Source organism: Aegilops tauschii, chromosome 3 (assembly GCF_002575655.3).
Source record: "Aegilops tauschii subsp. strangulata cultivar AL8/78 chromosome 3, Aet v6.0, whole genome shotgun sequence".
NCBI lineage: Eukaryota > Viridiplantae > Streptophyta > Magnoliopsida > Poales > Poaceae > Aegilops > Aegilops tauschii.
Genome location: NC_053037.3, coordinates 65,140,730 through 65,159,093, shown reverse-complemented (window position 1 = coordinate 65,159,093; position 18,364 = coordinate 65,140,730).

Sequence of the window (18,364 nt, the reverse complement as noted above, 5' to 3'; positions counted from 1 at the left end):
GCAATGTGAGACCACCTTTAACACAGTCAGGTACATCTCCGTGGATTCTTGATACTGGAGCATCTTTTCATATGACTCATGATTCATCCACTTTGTCTTCTATTCGAGCTCTTGATTCTCATGTTCATGTTCTTACTGCTGATGGTACCTCCCTCCCGGTTAATGGTCGAGGCATTCTTAGCACTTCGTCTTTTCATGTTCCTAATGTTGCTCATGTTCCTCGACTTACCATGCAGCTTATTTCCGGTGGTCAGATTGTTGACTCTGGTTGTCGAGTCATTCTTGACTTTGACTCATGTTCTGTTCTAGACCGTTCCACTGGTGCTCTCCTTGGTGCTGGCCCATGGCGCCATGACTCTCGGGGTCTCTGGGAGCTTGACTGGCTTCACCTTCCCTCCGCTGCCACCGCCGCCAGTCTTTCCCCCTCTGTTGCCTTGTCTACCAGCTCTTTTCAGGAGTGGCATCATCGCCTTGGTCACTTGTGTGGCTCTCGTCTCTCATCCTTAGTTCGACATGGTCTTCTTAGATCCGTCTCCGGTGGTGTGTCTTTAGACTGTCAGGGTTGTCGGCTTGGTAAAAAGGTCCAGTTACCTTATCCTCATAGCGACACTATGTCTCAGCGTCCTTTTGACCTTGTTCACTCCGATGTCTGGGGTCCAGCTCCATTTGCCTCGAAAGGAGGTCATTGCTACTATATTATTTTTATAGATGATTTCTCTGGATACACCTGGATATATTTTATGTCTTCTCGTAGTGAGGTGTTATCTATCTATAAGCGTTTTGCTGCCATGGTTCACACTCAGTTCTCTACTCCTATTCATGTTTTCCGTGCTGACTCTGCTGGAGAGTATATCTCCAAGATGTTGCGTGGAGTCCTTGCTGAGCAGGGTACTCTTGCCCAGTTCTCTTGTCCTGGTGCTCATGCTCAGAATGGCGTGTCTGAGCGCAAGCATCGTCACCTTCTTGAGACGGCTCGTGCGATGATGATCGCCGCCTCTCTTCCGCCTCATTTCTGGGCCGAGGCTATCTCCACTTCCGCCTATCTCATCAACCTTCAGCCGTCCACTGCTTTTCAGGGTGGCGTTCCTTTTGAGCGTCTCTTTGATCGTTCTCCCGATTACTCAGCACTTCGTTTGTTTGGTTGTGTTTGCTATGTTCTTCTTGCCCCTCGTGAACGCACCAAACTGACCGCTTAGTCTGTTGAGTGTGTCTTCTTAGGCTATAGTGACGAGCATAAGGGCTATCGTTGTTGGGATCCTATCGGTCGTCGGATGCGTATTTCTCGGGATGTGACTTTTGATGAGTCTCGTCCTTTCTACCCGCGTCCATCTTCCTCGACCTTTTCAGTGGAGGATATCTCTTTCCTCACTTTTCCTGACACGCCTCCCTCTGTGCCCAGTATTCCTATTCCTCGTCCTGCTGTTGCAGATCCGACGCCATCCTCTCCTACGGATTCTTCCCCTTCCTCATCGCATGACTCTCCACCTTCATCACCGACACATTTCCCATCTCTACCTTCATCACCGATACCTTCCCCTTCTCCACCTTCATCATCGCTACATTCCCCGTCTCCACCTCCAGTGATTCCACCTCTTCCCTCCTTCCCTTTTCATTATACTCGTCGTCCACGTGTTGTGGATAAATCCACTGACGTGCCATCTACTTCTGGTGCGTCGTCCTCCTCACCCCAGCCGACTTATGGTCTTCGGGCTCGGCCTCGCCCTCCCCCTGACCGCTATTCTCCTAGTCGATATGCTCTTTCGGCTGTACTTGAGCCTACGTCTTATTGCGATGATGTTGTTCATCCTGAATGGCAGTTTGCGATGGTAGAGGAGCTTGCTGCTCTTGAGCGCACTGGCACATGGGATCTTGATTCTCTTCCTCCCGATGTTCGTCCCATCACTTGTTAGTGGGTCTACAAGGTTAAGACTCGCTCTGATGGTTCTCTTGAGCGTTACAAAGCTCGTATTGTGGCTCGTGGTTTTTAGCAGGAGCATGGTCGTGATTACGATGAGACATTTGCTCCTGTGGCCCATATGACCACTATCCGCACACTTCCCGCTGTGGCCTCTATTCGCCATTGGTCTGTTTCTCAGCTTGATGTTAAGAATGCCTTTCTTAATGGTGAGCTGCGTGAGGAGGTATACATGCAGCCCCCACCTGGGTATTCTGTTCCTGATGGCATGGTCTGTCGTCTTCGTCGCTCTCTCTATGGCCTTAAGCAAGCCCCTCGCGCCTGGTTTGAGCGTTTTGCCTCTGTGGTGACTGCCGCTAGTTTTTCAGCGAGTGATCATGATCCAGCGTCACATTTCCGCTCGTGGTCGGACTCTTCTTCTTCTCTATGTTGATGACATGATCATCACTGGCGACGACCCTGAGTATATTGCCTTTGTGAAGGCCCGTCTTAGTGAGCAGTTTTTGATGTCTGATCTTGGCCCTCTTCGCTACTTTCTTGGGATCAAAGTCTCTTCTACCTCTGATGGCTTTTTTATTTCCCAGGAAAAGTATATCCAGGATCTTCTTGCTCGTGCTGCTCTCACTGATGAGCGCACTGTTGAGACTCCCATGGAGCTCAATGTTCACCTCCGTGATACTGATGGTGACCCCTTGTCTGATCCGACGCGTTATCGTCATCTTGTTGGGAGTCTTGTCTATCTAGCCGTCACTCGACCGGATATATCTTATCCGGTCCATATTCTGAGTCAGTTTGTCTCTGCTCCCACTTCGGTTCATTACAGTTACCTCCTTCGTGTTCTCCGATATCTTCGAGGCACGATCTCTCACCGTCTGTTCTTTCCTCGCTCCGGTTCATTACAGCTTCAGGCCTATTCGGATGCTACATGGGCTAGTGATCCCTCGGATCGTCGTTCACTTTCTGCTTACTGTGTATTTCTTGGTGGTTCACTCATTGCCTGGAAGACGAAGAAACAAACTGCAGTTTCCCGTTCGAGTGCAGAGGCTGAGTTGCGAGCTATGGCTCTTTTGACGGGAGAGGTGACTTGGTTACGGTGGTTGCTTCAGGATTTTGGTGTTTCTGTCACTACACCTACTCTTCTACTGTCTGACAGTACAGGTGCTATTAGCATTGCGCGTGACCCTGTGAAGCATGAGCTCACCAAGCATATTGGTGTTGATGCTTTTTATGTGCGCGCTGGTGTGCAGGATCGGGTTATTGCTCTTCAGTATGTGCCTTCCGAGTTATAGTTGGCGGATTTCTTTACGAAGGCCCAAACTAGAGCACAGCATGGCTTCTATCTCTCCAAACTCAGTGTTGTTTATCCACCATGAGTTTGAGGAGGGGTGTTAGAGTTATATTTATATAGCCATGTAGCCTTTTGTCTTTACCCCATTGTATAAGGGGTTTTCTACATATTACCTGCACCTGTACATGTATATATACTGGCCTATGGCCCCATGGGAATACAAGTTGCATATTTCCTAACACCTTGCAGCATGACCTCGGCAGTGAACGACATCAAGAGATGCCTCGCCATCCGTGGTGGTTGAAGCATCACCGCGCCATTGAAGCATGCCTCTCATCATCGTCGCGCCCATTGAAGCATTGTAGCGGAAGTCTAGCTTCGCAATGCTGCGTCCTGGCTTGTTGCAGTGCTGGTCTGTCCTTGCATCAGCCAAAAAAAAAGACAATGACGACTGGCATTGCAGCATCACGTCGTCCAGCTTGCAGCATCACCGACCATCCTTGCATCGTCTGCATGGTTGGCTTTGCAACGTTACATGCCCGACATGAGCAACGACAGTCATCCTTGCAGCGTTCGTGTGGCCGACTCTCTAATAGCAAAGAATAGAGGTGGCCGGTATCGCCTTAGTGTGCTTCCGGCTTGCAGCAGACGCCCCATGCAACGTCTCATTGCAGCACTGACAAATGTTGTGTCTATGTTACATACAACCCCAACAAACTTTTTGCGAAAAAATGTTACAAAAATATAATATAAAAAAGATTAGCGGCGGCACCGACCTTGCCACGTCCCGTCTCTAGCAAGCCTTTATAACAGTGTGCCTGACTTGTAGCAACAACGGTGCTGGCCTTGCAACGTCGTGCCTCGACTTGTGGCGGCTAGCCCTTGGAGCATCAGCGGCAGGGGCCTTGCGGTGTTGCGTCCTAGCTTGCAGCAATACCGGGTAGTCTATGTAGTACCACAGCTTTTGCTTGCAGCATAGACTCGATGTTGACCTTGAAACATCCCGGCTCGCATTTATCCTGAATTTACTTCAGAATTTCTGGTGATGCACGTTTAGTAGGAGGAAATGTTCCCATCCAGTACGAAGCGCCTACGTTACTTCGTAAAATCTCAAAATGATATGACAGCTCGGTCTATCGAAGATGCTCATAGGGATAGGGTGTGCGTGTATGTGCTTATAGAGATGAGTGGATGCGCGTATATATGAGCGCTTGTGTCTGTACTGTGTTAAAAGAAAACATCCCGCTTGCAGTGGCGCCTCGAGATTAGATTAGCGGAAGAATTTTATTGTGTGTTTTCTTGAGCTAAAAAGGGAGCACATCGGAGCGTCTTGTTGAGTATAGGATCAACTACTAGCTAGTACTACTACAAGAAAAACGGGTGCCAGCCCTCATGAAAAAAAAATTAGTCGCACGCGCGCGGGAGCCGGTCCGAATGGGTCGCACGGACGCACCTGTGGGGCCCGATCTGGACACGTGGTGGGTAGTGGAGACTGCTGACGCGTGCGGATGTTTACATCCGCATGAAACAGATCAGTTTCCATATGCAAAACCCCAAGCTTGGGGATGCTAATTTTTCTATGTCCACTACTTGTTGCGATGATCATGATTTGGGTGATTCTTCTTATGATCTTGAAAATTTATTTAAGCCTCATGATGAATATGTTTGCAACAATATTGAAAGTGGGTTTGGAAGAGCATCAACTTTAGGTAAAGATAATCCCACTATTTTGGAACAGTGTCAACTTTGCATGCATCTGGATCATGTAGAGAGAATTTTATATGATAGCTATATTGTTGAATTTGAGTATGATCCTACATGTAATTATTATGAGAGAGGAAAATATGGTTGTGGAAATTTTCATGTTACTAAATTACCTCTCGTTATGTTGAGATCGTCAATGTTTTATTCCTCTTCTTTGCATATGTTAGATGTTGCTTGTCTTGGTAATTTGTTTGCTTATAAAATTCCTATGCATAGGAAGTATGTTAGACTTAAATGTGTATGTCATATGTTTCATGATGCTCTCTTTGTGTTTTAACTCTTATCTCTCATGTGAGCATCGTTGAAACTTTGTGCCTAGCTAAGGGCGTAAAACTATAGCGCTTGTTGGGAGGCAACCCAATGAATAAAATTTATTTTTGCTTTTTGCTATCTGTTCTTGTGTGTTAGCACAATTATGCTACTGTTATGATTTTGTTTTTTGTGTTTTAATTAGTGTTTGTGTCAAGTAAAGCCTATAGGATCTTCTTGGGTGATAGTTGTTTGATCTTGCTGAAAAAGACAGAAACTTTGCGCTCACGAAAATAATTTTCATAAATCACAGAAAAGAGATTTTGCTCTGATTCTTTTTGCAGAAGATTAATATACAAATTACCCAGGTCGTCCTAATTTGGTAGAATCTTTGGAGTTCATGAAGTATTCGCAAAAGTCAGATTACTATAGACTGTTCTATTTTGACAGATTCTGTTTTCTTTGTGTTGTGTGCTTATTTTGATGGCTCTATGGTTTTCTTTGATGAGTTTTTGCCATAGAAAAGTTGGAATACGGTAGATATAATACAAAAACAAAATATGAATTGGTTTGATACAACACTTATAGTAGTGATTTATTTTTCTTACACTAACGGATCTCATGAAGGTTTTGTTGAGTTTTGTGTGACTGAAGTTTTCAAGTTTTGAGTTATCTTACGATGGATGAAGGAAGGATGTAAGAGCCTAAGCTTGGGGATGCCCCGGCATCCCAAGCTATTATCCAAGAATGAGCAACCAACTAAGCTTGGGGATGCCCCCGAGTGGCATCCCCGCTTTCTTCCAACAACTATTGGTATTTTACTCGAGGCTATATTTTATTCGTCACATGATATGTGTTTTGCTTGGAGCGTCTTGTATGATATGTGTCTTTGCTTGTTTTATTTTTGTGTTTTAAGTCATCAATCCTTGCTGGACACACCTATTTGAGAGAGCCAAAATTATATCATGACTTGTTAGAATTGCTCTCTGTGCTTCACTTAAATCTTTTATGAGCTAGGACTTGCTCTAGTGCTTCACTTATATCTTTTTGAGCAAGGTGTGCTTAGTTTTTTGAAGAAATGTTCTCTTGCTTCACTTAGATTTATTTGAGAGTTAGTAAAATTTTGAAGAAATTCTCTCTTGCTTCACTTAAATTATTTTGATAGAAAGAAAATTTGTTATGCTCATGGTCTTCACTTATATTAGTTTGAGCTTATGAAAAGCAAGACATGAAAATTAGTCCCAAAGTGATAGATATCCTAGAAGGATAAAGAAAAAATGTCATGAAGATCATTGGACAAAATAAACTTGATTCTTAGTAATAGTTTTGAGATATGATGATGTGATATGTGAGTTATGTTGATGAGTAATTGTGCTCTAGTAAGAATATTGGTGTTAAGGTTTGTGATTCCCAATGCATGCACAAAAGTCAATAATCATGCAATGAAAATTATATCCTACTTGTGGTGCATTATTCGGTGTTAATTATGCTTAATGCTTGCTTATGAGATTATTCGTTTCTTGGTTGGTCGCTTCTCAATCTTTTTGCTAACCTTCATTTTGCACTAAGTATGACCTCTACTTGTGCATCCAAAATCCTTTAAACCAGTTTTGCCACATGAGTCCACTATATCTACCTATATGCGGTATTCTTTTGTCGTTCTAAGCAAATTTGCATGTGCCATCTCTAATTTTCAAAATAAACTTCTCTTTTGTGTGTTTGTTTCGCTCGCGGAACGGTAACGGGTGGCTAATATATTCCATGCTGGATGTGTTATTCTCACGATGAGTGTTTATTCACTTGTCATTGCACGAGAGTAAGGCAAAGGTCTTAGGGATGCCTAGTCTCGAAATGCAAAAATGAATTTACTTTATGTTGTCAAATAATAAATTCCTTGGAAAGTGTTGGTATGGAGGGCACCCGTGGATACGGTTAGCCATGGAAAGTGAAAGAATGGTGGAAAAAGGAATAAACTTTATTTTCTGGTTGGGAACCGCCTATGGCATATCTAGCATGGAAAGTGTTCGGAACTCTGAGTCGTTTTCGATGGATACACCTCCCAAAATGTTTTTATCTCTATATTTTTCGCTTTGAGCTCTGGCACATCTACAAATCCCTACTTCCCTCCGCGAAGGGCCTTTCTTTTACTTTATGCAATTTTTATTTTTGAAATTTGAGTCTCCATCCTCTCTTATAAAAAAGCACCAACTAGGAGGCAAAATTATCGTACTTAAGAATTGGGTGTAGCTAATATTCGAGTGTGTTTCATGAATGGGTCAATGTTTGAGCATGATGGGCTAGGGAAAACTTTTCTTTAGCATTGATATTTTGAAAGACATGGTTGCTTGTTGATATGCTTGAGTATCTAAATTATTATGTCAAAACTAGACTATTGCTTTGAATCACATAAAAGTACAAATGTCCATGCTATAAAGAAAAGAATATGATATCACATGATGAGCAACACTCCACATCAAAATTCTGTTTTTATCACTTACCTACTCGAGGACGAGTAGGAGTTAAGCTTGGGGATGTTGATACGTCTCCAACGTACCTATAATTTTTTATTGTTCCATGCTGTTTTATTATCAATCTTGGATGTTTTATAATCATTTAATATCATTTTTTGGTACTAACCTATTGACATAGTGCCAAGTGCCAGTTGCTGTTTTTTCCATGTTTTTTACATCGCAGGAAATCAATATCAGACGAAGTCCAAATGCCACGAAACTCCACGATGATTTTTTATGGGCCAGAAGGAAGAAGTTGGGCCCTGGTTGCACCTGGGGGAGTCCCGAGGAGGGGACAACCCACCAGGGCGCGCCAGGAGGCCCAGGCGCGCCCTGGTGGGTTGTGCCCACCTCGGGTACCCCCCGGACCGCCTCTTTGCTCTATAAATACCCCAAAAATACCAGAACCCTAGAAGCGTCGACGAAATATTCATCCAGCCGCCGCAGAGTCCAGAACCACCAGATCCAATCTAGACACCATCTCGGATGGGGTTCACCACCTCCATTGGTGCCTCTCCGATGATGCGTGAGTAGTTCTTTGTAGACCTTTGGGTCCGGAGTTAGTAGCTAGATGGCTTTCTCTCTCTCTCGCTGAATTCCCAGTACAATGGCCTCTTGGAGATCCATATGATGTAACTCTTTTGCGGTGTGTTTGTTGGGATCTGGTGAACTTTGAGTTTATGATCAGTCATATCTTTTTATATCCATGAAAGTTATTTGAGTTTCTTTGATCTCTTATAGCCTCGTATTTCTTCTCCGATATTTGGGTTTCGTTTGGCCAACTTGATCTATTTATCTTGCAATGGGAAGAGGTGCCCGGTAGTGGGTTCTATCTTACGGTGCTTGATCCCAGTGACAGAAAGGGAACCGACACGTATGTATCGTTGCTACTAAGGATAAAAAGATGGGATCTATATCTACCGCCATAGATAAACGGATCTTGACTACATCATGTCATCGTTCTTATTGCATTACTCCGTTTTTTCATGAACTTAATACACTAGATGCATGCTGGATAGCGGTCGATGTGTGGAGTAATAGTAGTAGATGCAGGCAGGAGTCGGTCTATTAATCTTGGATGTGATGCCTATAATGATCATTGCCTGGATATCGTCATAATTATTTGAGGTTCTATCAATTTCCCAACAGTAATTTGTTTACCCACCGTTTGTTATTTTTCTCGAGAGAAGCCACTAGTGAAACCTACGGCCCCCGGGTCTTCTTTCTCATATATTTGCTTTGCGATCTATTTTATTTGCACTTTTTATTCAGATCTATTAAACCAACAATACAAAAAAACCTTTCTGCACTTTATTTTGTTTGCGATCTATTTATTCAATCTTTTACAACTTTCTCCCGTCAACACGCAATTTCTGGCGCCGCTACCCAAAAGGGATTGACAACCCCTTTAACACGTCGGGTTGCGAGGTGTTGTTATTTGTGTGCAGGGGCTGTTTACGTTGTGTTGCTTGAAATCTCCTACTGGTTCGATAACCTTGGTTTCACAACTGAGGGAAATACCTACCACCGTTGTAATGCATCATCCCTTCCTCTTTGGGGAAATACTGACGTAGCTTCAAGCAACATCAGTGCACTACAGGTATCTCCGAAAGTATCTGTTGGGTTGCCACGAATCGAGACTGGGATTTGTCACTCCGTATGACGGAGAGGTATCTCTGGGCCCACTCGGTAATGCATCATCATAATGAGCTCAATGTGACTAAGGGGTTAGTCACGGGATCATGTGTTACGGAACGGGTAAAGAGACTTGCCGGTAATGAGATTGAACGAGGTATGGGGATAGCGACGATCGAATCTCGGGCAAGTAACATACCGAGGACAAAGGGAATTGTATACGGGATTGATTGAATCACCGACATCGTGGTTCATCCGATGAGATCATCGTGGAACATGTGGGAGCCAATATGGGTATCCAGATCCCGCTAGTGGTTATTGGCCGAAGAGGCATCTCGGTCATGTTTGCATGGTTCCCAAACCCGTAGGGTCTACACACTTAAGGTTCGGTGACGCTAGAGTTGTAATGGGAATTGTATGTGGTTACCGAAAGTTGTTCGGAGTCTCGGATAAGATCCCGGACGTCACGAGGAGTTCTGGAATGGTCCGGAGGTAAAGATTTATATATGGGAAGTCCTATTTTTTCCACGGGAAAATGTTCGGGATTTTTCGGTATTGTACCGAGAAGGTTCTAGAAGGTTCCGAAGTGCGGCCCACCTTCATGGGGGACCCACATGAACGTGGGTAGTGGGGTCAAGGCCCCACACCCCTGGTCAAGGCGCACCAAGATACTGTTGGGGAACGTAGTATTTCAAAAAAATTCCTACGATCATGCAAGATCTATCTAGGAGAAGCATAGCAACGAGTGGGGAGAGTGTGTCCACGTACCCTCGTAGACCGAAAGCGGAAGCGTTTAGTAATGCGGTTGATGTAGTCGAACGTCTTCGCGATCCAACCGATCCAAGCACCGAACGTACGGCACCTCCGCGTTCAGCACACGTTCAGCTTGATGACGTCCCTCGAGCTCTTGATCCAGTTGAGGATGAGGGAGAGTTTCGTCAGCATGACGGCGTGGCGACAGTGATGATGAAGTTACTGGCGCAGGGCTTCGCCTAAGCACTACGACGATATGACTGAGGTGTGTAACTGTGGAGGGGGGCACCGCACACGGCTAAGAGAAGACTTGGTGTCCTTTGGGGTGCCCCCTTCCCACGTATATAAAGGAGGGGAGGAGAAGGAGGCCGGCCAAGTGGGGCGCGTGCCATGGGGAGTCCAACTAGGATTCCCAATCCTAGTTGGAGTCCCCTTCCTTCCAAGAGAGGGAGAGAGAGGGAAGGAGGAAGAGGGGAGAAGGAAAGAGGGGGCACCGCCCCCCTCCCTAATCTAATTCGGACTGGCCATGGGGGGCGCGCGGCCTCCCTTGTGTCCCTCCTCTCCTTTCCACCAAGGCCCATGAAGGCCCATGAACTTCTCGGTGGGGGGGGGGGGGGTTCCGGTAACCCCCGATACTCCGAAACTTATCTGAAACGACCCGAACTATTACGGTGTCCGAATGTAACCTTCCAATATATGAATCTTTACCTCTCGACCATTTCGAGACTTCTCGTCATGTCCGTGATCTCATCCGGGACTCCGAACAAACTTCGGTCATCAAATCACATAACTCATAATACAAATCGTCATCGAACGTTAAGCGTGCGGACCCTACGGGTTCGAGAACTATGTAGACATGACCGAGACACATCTTCGGTCAATAACCAATAGCGGAACCTGGATGCTCATATTGGCTCCTACATATTCTATGAAGATCTTTATCGGTCAAACCGCATAACAACATACGTTGTTCCCTTTGTCATCGGTATGTTACTTGCCCGAGATTCGATCGTCGGTATCCTCATACCTAGTTCAATCTTGTTACCGGCAAGTCTCTTTACTCGTTCCGTAATGCATCATCCCGCAACTAACTCATTAGTCACATTGCTTGCAAGGCTTATAATGACGTGCATTACCGAGAGGGCCCAGAGATACCTCTCCGATACACGGAGTGACAAATCCTAATCTCGATCTATGCCAACTCAACAAACACCTTCGGAGACACCTGTAGAGCATCTTTATAATCACCCAGTTACGTTGTGACGTTTGATAGCACACAAGGTGTTCCTCCGGTATTCGGGAGTTGCATAATCTCATAATCAGAGGAACATGTATAAGTCATGAAGAAAGCAATAGCAATAAAACTAAACGATCATTATGCTAAGCTAACGGATGGGTCTTGTCCATCACATCATTCTCTAATGATGTGATCCCTTCATCAAATGACAACACATGTCCATGGTCAGGAAACTTAACCATCTTTGATTAACGAGCTAGTCAAGTAGAGGCATACTAGGGACACTCTGTTTTGTCTATGTATTCACACATGTACTAAGTTTCCGGTTAATACAATTCTAGCATGAATAATAAACATTTATCATGATGTAAGGAAATATAAATAACAACTTTATTATTGCCTCTAGGGCATATTTCCTTCAGATCCCCCCTTAGAAGGAATAAGATCATATCCCGAAGGGATAAGATCAAGATCCCTAAAAGGGGGATAACAATCTGTGGGGAAGGGAAAGGATGGGATTTCTTTCCTCCCACCTTTGCCAATGCCCCAATGGACTTGGAGGGCAAGAAACCAGCCCCCCTCCACCCCTATATATAGTGGGGAGGTGCATGGGAGCTGCACCGCTTGCCCCCGGCGCAGCCCTCCCCCTCCAACTCCTCCTCCTCCTCTGTTGAGCGTAGCGAAGCTCTGCCGGAGAACCACGAGCTCCACCACCACGCCGTCATGCTGCCGGAGTTCTCCCTCAACTTCTCCTCTCCCCTTGCTGGATCAAGAAGGAGGAGACGTCCCCGGGCTGTACGTGTGTTGAACGCGGAGATGTCGTCCGTTCGGCGCTTGGATCGGATCTTCCGCGATTTGAATCGCCGCGAGTATGACTCCATCAACCACGTTCTTGTAACGCTTTCGCTTAGCGATCTTCAAGGGTATGAAGATGCACTCCCTCTCTCTGATTGCTAGCTTCTCCTATATTGATCTTGGTGACACGTAGGAATTTTTTTGAATTATTACTACGTTCTCCAACAGCAACCCCTATCCAAGGCCTACGAGATCTATATCTCGCGTGAGGCTATGTTTCGTCTCACCTGAAGACTTTCCTGCATGCGTACCGTACAAGGCCGGCCCATTCTTTCAGCACGCGTTCGTTCGTTCGCTGGTCGTATTCACTACTGTTATTTTGTTTTTTCTTCTTTTGGTTCATTATTTCTTCTTCGGGATTTTTTGATTTCTTCACCGGTTTTCTTCAGTTTTATGCTTTTCTTTCTTTTTAACCGGTTTTCTTCTTCTTTTTCCCCAGTTTTCACTGATTTTCTTTTTTATTTCTATTTAGTTTTTTTGTTTCTTTCTCAGTTTTCCACTGATTTCTTTTCTTTTCTTCCTTTCTACATTTTTTGATTCTTATTTTATTTTCATTGTTTTTCTTTGTTTCTTTCTTCCTTTTTTTTCTTTCACCGTCTACCTTCATGTTTCTCTTTTACTCTTCAACACATGTACACATTTTGCAGACATATTTATATATTTTTCATGAACATCGGAACATTTTTTGTATGTATCTTTAACATTTTCCAAATATATAATTATCATTCTCTTTGTTTGTCTTTGTTTCTCTCTCGATTTTCTCCATTTTTTTCTTTTGCACCGTTTTATTCGGGTTTTCATTTTCTTTTGTTTTGTTTTATTTGTTTTTCCCTTTGGTTGTATTTCATTTTCCTTTGGTTTTATTGTTAATTTTCATCGGTTCTCTTTTATGTTCAACACATGTTCACTTTTTTGGTACAAATTCAACATTTTCCGTGTACATTAGGAACATTTCTTATATACACATTTAACATTTTTTAAATACATGATTAGTACTTTTTGCAAACCTATATATTTTATGTCTAATTTTTTTCATACATATTGTATATTTTTTGTAAATATCTAATACATTTTTCTAATACACGTTTCTCATTTTTCGAATACAAGATTAACATGTTTTAACACATGGTCAACATTTTTTCTATACGCATTGTAAACACTTTTCCAATACAAGATTAATGGTTTTTTAATACATGGTCAAACATTTTTTCTATGCACATTCAATATTTTTTCAAATGCTTCATTAACATTTTACAAATACTAGGTTAACTTTATAAAATGGGGCGTGTTACGCGTCGGCCTCGGCAACCATTAGATCGAGTGTCATCCAACGACCGAGGACCCTTTGCAACAATGCTCATGTTGCAGAAACATTTGCCATAGAGATTCTGTTGCAGTTTTTTTTGTCTTTTACAACATACATGATATTGTGAAAAAGACTTTTGCAGCATGGATGATGTTGCGGATTTTTTTTGCAATGAAAGATGTTGTCGTAGGAGTCCGACCATCGTTGTTTTTGCAACTCCATCATTGTTGAAGAAACTCGTCAGTGCGCGGCCGCACGACTTGCAGCAGGCCATAGTGCCCTTGAGGGCAATGCCATGTAATGGTTGTCGCGGCATTGCAACAATGGTGTGGCAGTACTAGCAGCTTCGAGCGGACCTGGACGATGGCAGGAGAATTGATTTTGGGAAAAATATGCATTTAAGGAGGAAGACCATAGAAAAAGTCGCCTGGGAAAAATCATGTGGGCGATGACTGTCGGGTGGGGATAAGGTGGAGAGAGCTATGTATAGAACCCTCCGTTTTTAGTATGAAATGAAAAGGTAGTGCTCCTACTGGTTCCTTGCAAAAAAAAGTCTGGAGAGAGAGAGAGAGTAGCCCCACAAGGAACATATGAAGTATGAAGGAGGCGGTCAATGTTTCGCATGAGATCCAGATCTTGCAACAAACTAATTGTTGCGGTGGGGAGATTGCAACAATGGCTCCGTTGCAAAACTTAGACTATGTGAATAGGTTGATCCCCGAGTTATCCGATCAAAATTAGGTCTAACGGCCACATAGACGCGGACGTGCGCGTTATTATCAGTTGGGTCACGGCAAGCGTTTCCCTTTTAAATACATGGTCAACATTTTTTCTATACACATTTAATATTTTTTAAATGCTTGATTAACATTTTTTTTCAATACAATATCAAGATGTTTTTTAATACATGGTCAACATTCTTTCTCTACACATTTGCCATTTTTCAAATACTTGATTGACATTTTTCAAATAAATTTTTAATATTTTCTTCAAATACTTGATTAACAGTTTTTAGTTACACGATGAACTTTGTTCAAACACATTGTATATTTTCTTGTATACATTTTTCCTATACAGCAGAAACATTTTTCTATATACATTTAACATTTTTCAAATGCATGACTAAAAAATCAGAACATTATGTAAAGTAAAATTTTAAAATATTTGTAAGTGTAAACAAAGTAAATAAGGAAATCAAAAATGAAAACAAAAAAGCGAAAAAAGGAACAGTAAGAAACGAGGCAGTGGCCCCCGCGCACTGGGCCGGCCCATACGCTCAGGCGCTTCGGCTAGTCGGAAGCTTGTCTCAGGGGCCGGGCTAGCACTAGCCAGATGGAACAGGCCCAACTATGTACTAAACATTCTCTCAGAATAAGAAAAAACTATGTACTAAACAGGATTTTTTTGCAAAAGAAATGACTAAAAAATATGGAAAAAATCCTTAGAATAAAATTGCCACAGAAATCCAGAATTTCTGTGCTGAAAATATAGTTAACAGAAAAAGAAAAAAAATGCAATGTACTAGCTGATACATTTGCCATATTGCATTTCTTAAAACTACCACACAAAAAATACCTACAAAAAGAAATATCCATTATAAATGCGAAATGGCAAAAAAAAATCATGGCCTAGTACAAAAAAAAAAGACATTGCAAGAAAAAATGACATCGAAAATGAAATTTGTCGTGGAAGTAGTTATTTCCATGTATACACCTATGATAAAATTGCCATGGTCTAACTAATAAAAGTGTCATGCTAGCTACAACAAAAGTACCATAGTGTAAATAATAAGTTGCCATGGTCTAACTAAAAAGTGGCATGCTACATGCAATAAAGCTACCATGGTCTAATTAATAAAATTTCCATGCTACCTACAACAAAACTACCAAAGGTCTAATTAAAATAATTGCAATGTCGAAATAATAATATTGCCATCCTAACTTACTCACGTGAACATGGTAAATTAGGAATTTTTTTTTCTCTGAGAAAGATGGAAAATTTAGAGAAAACACGGCAACTTCATTGACATGGCAATTGTGGAGGGAAAAAATTCTAAGTTTTGCCATGTGAGTAGTACACAAAGATGACAAAAAAATATAGTACAAAGTGACATGGCAAAAGAATTAAAAATTGTTGTATAGGTCATGTCAATTGAACAAAAAATTGTGAGAAGGGGTCATATGGGCAAGTTTGTAGGGAAAAAATGGTAGATTTGCCATGGCAATTGTAGGAAAGACGCAGAAGTATAAGTTTTGCCATGTTAGTAGTGCACGTGATGCCAAATCTAGAATAACATAGTATAATTTTTCATTCCATAGGTTTAGTGGAAAATGAATAAAACATAGTAAAGGTGTCATGGTAAATTTATTGATTTTTGCTCTATATGTTCACTCGTAAAAACAACAGAATTTGTGCCATTGCTAGTTCACAGCTAAAAAGCAAGTAAAATTGCCCTGCAATGAATAAAGTTATAATCCAAAATAAGATTTGATGGCAGAAACATCTTAATAAAAATAGCTTTCCAAGGCATGACTATATATGTATTACAAAAAACTTAAGGTGGCATGGCAAAACAATATGAAAGTTTGCCATGCATGTGAACCTAGACTTGTAACATAAATATGGCAAAAATTGGGACAAAAAGATTGAGTGCTGGTTGTGTTGTGTATTGATAACACAATAGGTGATCGATCGGGAAAAAGCCAGATGTTCACGCTTGACCACGCAACGGGCGAACACCTCGGGCATGAACGCCACATCATCTCGTGCGCCTAGATCTGTGCTTGCCATTGAACAACAGTTGCTATGTTCACGCCAAACATCGAGAAAACTGAATTCAAATTTATATCAATCCCTTTATTTGTTCGCTGAACAATTTTTAGTACAAATGATTTTTTATTGTAGACTGTACTATTTAAATATATGTTAATATTTTGTTATATATATAGTGAACTTTTTTTAAAGTGCGATGAATATTTTTTATACAAACTGAAATTTTTTGTAATGTACAGTGAACTTTTTTTTCTATATATACTAAACATTTACAATACACACAAAACTTTTTTAAAACACATAGCGAACTTTTTTTTTGGAAAAAAAATACCAAAACGAAAGAACCAAAGAGAAAAATATCCAACAATCCGTTGTTAAAAAAAATCGCTCAAGTGGAGCTCACCTGAACTGGGCCTACCCATTTAGCGCTCGGTTCAGGTGTGCTTGCACTGTTTGGTGCCAATGGGTGTCAAACAGGAGGTCTCGAGGAAGCGCCTATACCTCGCTTAACGTGAGTTTGAAGAAGCGCTTGTCTGAAGCGCATATCACATGGGCCCGTCCAAACAATGTCAGCAGCTCGCGCGCTCGTGGCTCTCCCTCCAGTGCGCAGCTAAATCCAAGTCAATGCACGCGTACATCATGCATGCCACAACGTTTCTTTTACAAGTTTTCCCTATTTGTTTATATCTAGAAATTTTCTGAATATGTATATTCAAATATTATGTTAATTAAATTTTAAAAAGTATGCATAGTGCATTTTTTAGCACAGTGTAAAATAATTCTTGACACAACTTTTGAAAACTGTGGGTGATTTAAAAAAATGTCACACATTTCAATAAAATGTTCAAAACATTTTTAATAAATCTTCTCTCATTTGAAAATTATGTTTGTGACATTTCAAAAAAAATGTTTGCATACTTTTAGAAAATTATTTCAGACCATTAAAATTTGTGTTCAACGTGTATTTGAAATTCGTCTAACATGTATTCAAAATATTTTTCTGAAAAAATATACATCATGTATTTGAAAAATATTCAACATGTATTAAGAAAATTTCGACGTGCATAAAAAATATACAATATGCCTTAAAAAATTAGACACGTGTTGTGGAAAATAAATGAAAAGAAACCAAAGAAAACTACTCCCTCCATTTCTAAATATAACCCTATTTAGAGATTTCAATACGGACTACATACGAATGTATATAGACGTATTTTAGAGTGTAGATTCACTCATTTTGCTCCATATGTATGCAGTCCATATTTGAATCTATAAAATGGCTTATATTTATGAACGAAGAGAGTAGTGAAGAAACACAGGAAAAAAGAAGAAAAAACGCATAGAAGCTTCTAAAACTGGTCTAAACCGGTGATAGAAGCACATGCGATTTGTTTCAAAAAGCGTGTCTTTGCAACAACGGCGTTGTTTCAGAAACTCACCTCTGCAAAATGACCATGTCTCACAAATGCCAATGATGTTGCAATCCGGGCACATCTCGATCACACATGGTGGCTTGCCGCATCGTACGATCATGTTTAATCGGACGGCAGCGCAGACGGATGATGTCCTGGGTGCATCAGCCGGCAGAACGCAGGCGTTTTCAGTGATAAGAAACATCCTAAAATCTTTTCCCGGAACCATATTTGACTGAACCATATTCGAGGACTACTACTATTGCGTTTGTTTGTATACACGGCCCCCGAGCCCAGAAATCGGCACTTGGTTCCTCTTCGTACCTGGGCTTGAACCACGGCCCGTTCCAATCACGCAGCTGCCCACGCCACAAAGCCTTCTAGTAGCGCCTTTATATACGAAGCCTTCGCGGAACCAATTGTCACATCCTCCCTCCCCTCGCCGCCGCAGCCGCCGGAGACCTAAACCTAGCATCTCCAGCGCGCCTCTTCCTTGCCCTCGTGGACTGCGGCGCCGCTTGCTTGCTTGCTTGATCTCTTCCATCTTTCTTTGCTTTCTGCTTTTCCCTCGATTTCGTTTCCGAATGCCTGTTACTGTTAGCACATCGTCGCCTTCGAGAGAACCGGGCGGATTGCTTCTCGTGCCGTCGCCGGTTCCGTTGCGGGCG